Source organism: Zonotrichia leucophrys, chromosome 14 (genome assembly GCF_028769735.1).
Source record: "Zonotrichia leucophrys gambelii isolate GWCS_2022_RI chromosome 14, RI_Zleu_2.0, whole genome shotgun sequence".
In the NCBI taxonomy this organism is placed as follows: domain Eukaryota; kingdom Metazoa; phylum Chordata; class Aves; order Passeriformes; family Passerellidae; genus Zonotrichia; species Zonotrichia leucophrys.
This window is the reverse complement of record NC_088184.1, coordinates 8730298-8738430: the sequence shown is the minus strand read 5'-3', so window position 1 is coordinate 8738430 and position 8133 is coordinate 8730298. Positions and strand designations below refer to the sequence as shown.

The following is an 8133-nucleotide window of genomic DNA, read 5'->3' as shown; positions in this document are numbered from 1 at the left end:
AAACCTCTGTTCTAGGCTTGCCTTCAGCTTTCGGCGGCACCGCAGCACCATCTGTTGGGAATGCATGGAATCCGGCCAGGCTGCTCCGCCGCTCCCAGGGCTGCCGGGACCGGCACCGTGCCCTGCTCACACGGTAAGGGGTGCCCAGAGTGTCCCCAGCACCCTGGTTCACCCCTGTGGTTATCAACCAGAGCTGGTAAACGTGTGCCTCCCCCTCAGAAGGAAACCTCTTAAAACCCTATTAAATCTGACATCCACCCCACACCAGGTGCTCCTTCCTGCTGCTGGAGCTGGTGACTGCACCAACAGGAGGACTCAGCTTCCCGTGTCCCATTTCACTCCTCGGCAGTGCAATGTGAAATGCGGCAGCCTCATGAAGAAGAGATGTCAGAGGGGTCACCACATCCTGAGCCTGTGACACGAGCTGCACAGACAGCATGGCTCATGGGAAATTGCTCAGCAGGGGATGACAGATTTGCTCTAGGGACAAAATTTAGCCTTTTGTGACCTTTTTGGACACAGTCTTGATCTTTACACTTGGAAAGGTCGACACAAGTTGAAACAAAGAAGTACATCTGCATTATGGCTTTCTTATGGGAGATCTCTGATTTCTTGTCTGAAATTCAGCAGGGCAGGCCAGGAGGCACAAACCTGCATTCTCCCTCCCTTCCCAGCAGCAGGCACAGCCCCCTTGCAGCAGGGAAGCAGCCCTGATGCCAGAGCAAGAGTGTTACCTGTGGAAAAGGTGAGCATGCTGCAGTGGTCCTTGTATGCTGAGCAGAGTCCATGTTTGCATTTGGGCTGATCACCTACTACCTGGCCAAACAGTTCTGAGCTTCATTTTCACTGAGAAAAGCCCTTCTCAATGCCCTGTGCCAGCTCCAGGGATCTCAGAGCAGTGAATCCTTCCCTGGGGGCTGAGCTCCCTCAGCTGAAGCATCCTCTCCACTGGGCATTCCTGCCATGTCCTCTCTGGGCTGTGCCCACACACATCAAACCAGCCCTAGCACTGCCCCTTTCTGCTGCTGCTGTGGCAGAACTGCCCCTGCCCTGTGTCCTGCACTCACTGAGCACATTTCTGTTTGAGATGTGACAAACAGAAGCAGATTTCCAAGGCTCTGTCTGAGGCCCAGTGCTGCTGTGTGCCTCGCTGTGCCCAGTGCCTGCAGGGGCTGCCATCCAGCACAGGGGCTGCAGCAGGAGCATCCCTGCTTCACCTGCTCCAAGTCAGCAGCACCTGGGATTCCTGGGCAGGCTTAAATGTGCCAACCTGGGGATCCTCCTTCTGCTTCATTCCCAGCACCTGCAGGGACACAGGCTCCACTGCTACAGCCAGATTCCTTCTCTGCCTTCACCCACTGCCTTCCTCCCCTGTATTTCCACTTTATGTAATTGGCCATGTCAAAAGAGCCCTTACATAACCACAGCCACCCCAGGCACATGTCTCAAAACACATGCATACCTCCCCTCCCTGTCAGTTGGGATCTTTTGCACATGGATGGATTCAGCCCTTCTCCAGGAACTACTAAAAATAAAGAAACCACACTGGCAAACATCAGGGACTCACAGAGCCTGGCATTACAGCTTTTCATGTCTCTCACAGACAGGGTCTGTACACTGGAACATAAAGACCTGGGCACAACACATGCCAGTGGGAAAAGAGTAACTTGCTTTACTGAGTCGCCTTCTCTGCATTCAAGCAGAGAAAGTTTTCTTAATGAAAATGTTCTTTTTTAATCTTTGCAAGTGTGCAAGCCATCCATACAGATCAAGGACCTATACAGAGGCTAAAAACACTTTGGACAAAGTTATTTTAATCATCTAAGTGATTCCATTGATTTTCCTGGGCTACTTGCATATCTAAATTAATCTGAACATTTACATAACTTTTGCCCAAAAGTTTACTGTCTAAAAGCATTGGCACAGCTCCCCATGAGATCAGCTTTGTCACTGGCACAGGGAATCACATTGACTGCTCACACAGATCATTTGCAGGGGCACAGTATCACTTACAGATGAAACAAGCTGGAGCCTGTTGTGCAGTGTGAACCAAGGGACACTTTGGCACCCACTTCAGGGAAAGCCAGATCAGGGTCTAGATAACTATGGCATGATTTGTTTGCAGCCTCACTTCTCTCAGACAGCAAGACTTGGCAGTTTCTTTTTCTGTTGGTCTCCCTTCTCTGCTACCACATCCCTTGTGCCCTGGCAGGTGGATCTTCTCCCCTGCCATCAGGAACTGCAAAGCTGTTAACTCCATGCTGAAAGGAGATGGCATCTGATCACATCTGTTAAAATTATTTTGGCCACATACAGCTTCCAGAATGCTGAAGGCAAACAGTTGTTTGCTCCTTTTTATATTCAGCATTTTATTTTACAAGGCTCATTGCAGCAGCCCTTCAATTCCCACATAGACTACTGAAGTGTTGTCTGGCCTGAAAATCGTCTTAATTTATGAGATGATATCAAAGCCTTGGACTTGGGAGGCTGTGCTGATATCAGTCCACCTAATGATGGTCTTTTTGGAAGGATCACAGATTGTGTTAAGGTTATTGATGGTGATGGAGTCACCACACAGAGGCCAATCAGTAATCATTTACTTACATGAATGACTTTTCCAGCCCAGCAATTCAGCTGGCACAGAAAGGACAGTGGCTTTCTCCTGCTTGGATTTGGGTCGAGCTGGGCTTTGTCCAGACCTGGACATGAGCTCACTGTCAGCCCCTGGGCAGGACTCCCTCCCTGAGATTCCCAGCAGCGAGGCTGCACTGCCTGGCAGGTCACACTGCGTTTGGGTACTCAGCATCTAGAGAGAGGCAGGAGAGCAGGGAACCTGGGGACAGGATGTGCACTCTTGTGCACTGAGATGCTTCATTTTGCTGCTTTGTTTTGTTTTGTTTTGGTTTGGTTTGGTTTGTTTTTTTGTTCTTGTGAAATGGATGCAAGATGATATGACTTGAGTTACAATGTTGAATTTAGATTGGCCACACTAGAAAAGTCACATTAAGGCAGGATGGAAATATTGCCTTAACCCTGCTTTTAACTTTTCCTGTGGGATTTTAAATCTGCACTTGGAAATTTTATTTTACAGTCTTTATTTCCCACCTTCCTTTCCTTTCTCCTGTAATTGATGCCCCAGATCAAAACATTGGGATGCTTCATGGAGCTGTCCTGAAACCAAAAGCCCTCTGGCTTAGGAGCCTTCCTCAGCAAGCTTTGTCAGCTCCCCCAGTTCAGGGAAATAAAGCTGGGTTGAGTCAACAGCACAGCTTGTGACAGCACAAAGCATCCATCTCTGGGGATAAACAAGTTATTTGCATTCTTTTTCTCTCTTCACCATCGTGCTTTCCAGCCTCTGTAAATAGTAAAACAAAGCCACACTTCATCCTGCTGGCCAGAGGCCTCCATCTTCTGAGGGGGCAATGGCAAACAACAGGCAAGTGAATTCTCTCTCAAATATAAACAAAACAGTGATTCAACCCCAGTTGTTTGGGGTTGTTTTGGGTTTTTTTCCACATGATTGTACAAATTAAGCTGCCAGATTAGGAAAGTATAAATATTATGTGGGTACCTGTCTGTGTGCAGCACCTGGAGCTGTGTTTGCAGGAAGCTGGAGCTCCCCAGGAGTGGCCCCTCTCCCCTGGCCAGGTCAGAGCTGGAAAACACTCACAGTGCCATGACAGCTGGGGGACTTGCTAACAAACACAGTGCTGCTTGCATCCATGTTTGCAAAATCCAACACCTTAAATGCACTTTGAGGCTTCACTCTGGCTGTGGCAGCCCAGCTCCTGCCTCAGGGCACAGTCCCTGGTCCTGCCAGGGTCCTCCAGTGCCAGCTGGGAGCCTCCAGGGCTGGGGTGCCCAGCCAACCAATGCTGCTCTTCCAGGGATGCTGCAGAGACACTCTGTGTGCACACAGCCCATTCAAACACAGACTTCTGCCTGGGCAGCACCTGTTTGGATATTGTTCCTTAAGGCCAAGAGTTCAGTAAATTCAACCATTAATAATTCTAAAATGAAGTTTGTAATTTTCTGTCTGTTCAGTTCCTTCATTTTAGATCCTGAAGATAGAAAGGGCCTTTTATTCTTCCCTACTGCAATATTAACCCCAAGAAAGAGCAGAAACCAGAAGGAAACTGGAGGAACGTGATCGTTGATGGCCTCAGAAACAGCAAATGTCCTCCAAAGCCCCTTCCAATGTGCAGCCAGATCTGCAGCCTGAACCTGAATAAAATAAAATAAAATAAAATAAAATCCCTCTGTACCATGTAGGAGGAACATCAGCTGGCCAAAGGGAGGGGGAGGAAAAGAGCCATATTTCTGCAGCTGTGTTTGTGTCCGGTTTATCTGGGCTGTTGAGGGTCTGGAAGGCCGGAGGTGCCTTGGGCAGCCCGCGTATCGAAGGACGAGAAGAGCTTCAGTTCTTCTTTTGGTTTATGTTTATTAATTGTTATCTAAAAGATGTTCTTTCAGCCGAACAAAGACTGCTCAGCAGTCACCATGGGCACACTGTCTCCCCCCGGCAGCCACGTATCTTTATACCCTTTGCTACGTATACAATATTTATCATTTCCCAATACCATCTATTGTATAACTCGTGTACTCTCATAATAACCAATAGAAAGGTGCCACGTGGCAAAGAAGATGGAGGAGAAGAGGAAGAAAAGGAGGACAGGACACACCCAATTCCTCCATCTTACTCCTCTAAACCCCTGTACATAAATCTTAACTTGTGTCTCACCCTCTAATTACTAATCCCTTCACATTCACCGGTGAAGCCCTCATCTTGTCGTCTCTGTGTAGGTTAAAGTCCAGCTACCAGACACTTCTGGCAACATCAGGAGTCCAGCCCCCTAAGCTGGTCTCGGAGGCTCAGCACTCAGGACTGAGATCTGAGATCCGACATGCTTGCTAGGTAGCTTTGCTAATGATAATTTAATCCATAGCCCCACTGGTCTGGCTGTGTCTGGTGGCACTGAGTGCCCCTTCAGAAGCTGCTGTCTCATTGCCTCAGACTCTGCAGTTTTGCAGCTGGCTGCAGTGAGGACAATCTGCCCTTCCACAGCTCCAGGGAGGCAGAGGAAGGGCCCAAAGTCTGCCCAAGAGGCAGGAGGGAGCACACTTGGGCTGCTCCTGTCAGCAGGGCAGTGGCTCCTATCAAAGCATCCTGACAAATGAGTGTCCCTGGCCTTTCATTGCCTCTCAGGGTGTGACAGCAGTGGCCACCAAGGAGAGGGGGTAAAAGGTGCAGATCTCTGGATTAGGAACACCTACACCTCTCCCTCGTGGTGAGCTCCATGAAGATCAAAAGGCTTCTGACCTCAAAGCCAGGCATCACCTGAGAGGGGAAAAAAAAGACGTTTAACTTTCTAAACAAATTCAAAGTCAAACACTGGTGGCAGAACATGCTGCTCTCTCCTGCCCTATTTCAGGGCTTGGCTGTGAGTCAGTGGTGTTTGAGCTGCAGCCAGCTGTGCCTGTCCAAGTGGGTCCCTGGGGAGCCCCAAGCCTGGCTGCTCTCTGCCCAGGCTCTGCAGTGTCCTGATCTCTGTGGCACAGCCTGGATGCTGCACGCTGCAGCTCATGGCTGAGTCTCCCCAAAAACAGCACCTTCTGCTCATCCCAGCTGCTGTGGCTCCCCTCTCCTCCCCAGGCAAAGGCAGCATTCCCAAGGGATGCCAAGGAAACTCCTGCCTCCATAACACAAGAGCTTCACTCTCCTTCCTTAACAACCTCAGCCAAAAATGCTGTGCCCTGACCAAGCCCCAGCAGCAGCACCTGTGTCAGCCCCAAGCCCTGGGCAGGTGTTCATCATCCTAACACTGAAACACAAGAGCAGAAACGGTCCCTGTGAGCTCTGGGGCTGCTCCTGAGGGAAGGCACACGAGCAGGATTGGCTCATCTCACTGTGATGGCCCTGTCACCAGAAACAGCACTGAGTCCAGACAGGCTTCAGGTGATGAAAACTGAAATGCAACACAAGGACTTTTGACCTTCAGTTCTCCTTTTGCTGAGATATGTCACTGCATTCTCACAGCTTGAGCAGTCCCTTTGCTGGATCCATTTGTGACATGTCATGTTCTTGCCCAAACTCCATTTTTCCTTCCTTCCACAGTACTGAGATTTGCTTATGACTCAGCCTCAATAAAACACACAGCAAGGACCATCAAAATGTGTGTGCAATGCAGGGATAAAACTCACAGGCTACATTCTTTAGGCTAGAATCTCCACTGCCCTTTATCTCCCCTCAAAAAGAATATTAACTCACACTAGGTCTTGGTGCAAAGTAAATCTACCAGCAGAAGAGGAGTTTTAAAGGGAATCTATATCTCCATGTGATAAATGAAGTGATGGATGGGGCTGCAGAGGCTGTGACAGCCTGGAGAGCCCACGCTCTGTAACTTGGGGCACAGAGCTCCCCAGCCACCCTGCGCCCGAGCAGAGCTCCCACCAGCTCTGGGGAAATCACTTGCTGAGCAGTGTGGGTGGGAAGCAGAGAAGGAAGCCACGGGGATTTTTTCTAGTTTAGCATTCACAGATTTGAAAAGAGCATTTCAGGCAAAGCCTTGTTAATTCTCAATGAAGATGGAGAGGCTGTGGATTCTCCCTGTTGGTGTTTGAGAACTGGCCCCAGGCTCTGCCTGGTTGTGAGCCAGAGCTCTTCAAGTTCTCTTGATACAGAATGGCCTTGAAGAGCTTTGCTCTTTACACAGAGAAGGGAGTGGGGAGGTAACTCTGGGGCAGGTGAATGGCATTTTCTGTCCTGTACAGGGGTGGAGACTCAGTATTCTCTATTAATCCACCAGTTTCAAAAGTCTCTCATGATATGCATTTGAAATCTGATCCCAAATTCTTTGAAGTTATGCTTTTCACTGAATTTAGTGGGATTTCACACAGCCTCTAATCTCTCTGGTTTTCTTTTTAAGCAGCCACTTGCTTTCATAAGACAGACATCCAGGCACCCTGTGTTCTCTAGCAACAATAAAGCTTGTGAGTGTCCAAGCACAAGAACAGACCGAAGGGAAATACAGGAAAACTATAAACCCAAAAAAACAACCAACCAAAAATAACCCCACCAAACAAATAATTCTGATTTCTAATAAGAAATAAAAATATGACCACTTTGCATAAATTCACTTCTAGGGATTTGCTACAGACAGTCAAAAAGTATCTTTAAAGTGCATGAAATCTTTTTTTTACAGATGTGAACTAAGAGGCTTATGGAAAAACATCCATAGAAAAATCTCTTCTTTAAAGTTTCAGTACGACATGAGGCACTGAACTTGAGGGTTACTTTAGACATGCTTTCAGCAGCAAAACCCTTGTGTAACACCAAGTGAGCTGAGGATAATTGTCATGAAACAGCCTCTGTGGCACCAGCTTTCCTTTCCTATCAGCAGCCCTGCAGGATGCTGGTAACACAGCTCATTATGTAAGAAAAACCAGATTTTTGGGAAGAACTCTAGAGAGTGGTGCTCCACTGGGATCACAGGAGCAGTTGTACCTGTTGTACAGCTCAGAACTCATTTCTGTGTCTGAAACAGAAAAATCACACCTGAGCAATGCATTCCAGGCACTGCAGTAACCTGCTCTCAGGTCTGGGGGGAACAGGGGAGCACTCCTTAAAACAAGGAGGATAAACCACCCTGCAAAGCCTCATTCCAGCTGTGATTCACACCAGCTGAGATTCTGGCCCAAAGACTGGCAGAAAATGAGCTATCAGTGACAACAGATGAGAGGGCAGGGCAAGGGCAGGGCTGAAAGAGCTTTTCAGAGCAATTCTTTTCCTTTCTTGCAAAAGCTGTGGTGCAGATCTTCAGTAAAGGTCCTTTGACTCCTGTGGAGCTCTGCTGGTCAGTACAATGTGACCCTTTCTGAATGTCATCTTGTATCCATGGTTAAATGTGACAAAAATCTGCCAGAGGCAGGACAACCAGCCTTTAGTTTCCTTTCCTTTCCTTTGCTAATTGGTTATGGCTTAGTTTGCCATAGTTAAGCTTAGTTAAATTTACTGGAACCAGTATTTTACCCCACATGTTCACTGTGATGAGCACCTGGTTTCCTTAGCATTAAAACTCCATGAAATTTAAAAGTTTTATAAATGAGGAAGCTTTCCTGGTCTACCTCAATTTA

At 48.0% G+C, this 8133-nt stretch overlaps 1 long non-coding RNA gene across 1 annotated transcript; it reads right to left on the bottom strand.

Moving 5' to 3' along the window:
* Positions 1–1734: 1734 nt before the first annotated feature.
* Positions 1735–5717, bottom strand: LOC135454327 (uncharacterized). The gene is made up of 3 exons (XR_010442075.1): positions 5611–5717; positions 5275–5338; positions 1735–4224 (listed from the first exon to the last, which is right to left on the bottom strand). It is a non-coding gene; the product is annotated as an uncharacterized LOC135454327 (long non-coding RNA).
* Positions 5718–8133: the final 2416 nt, after the last annotated feature.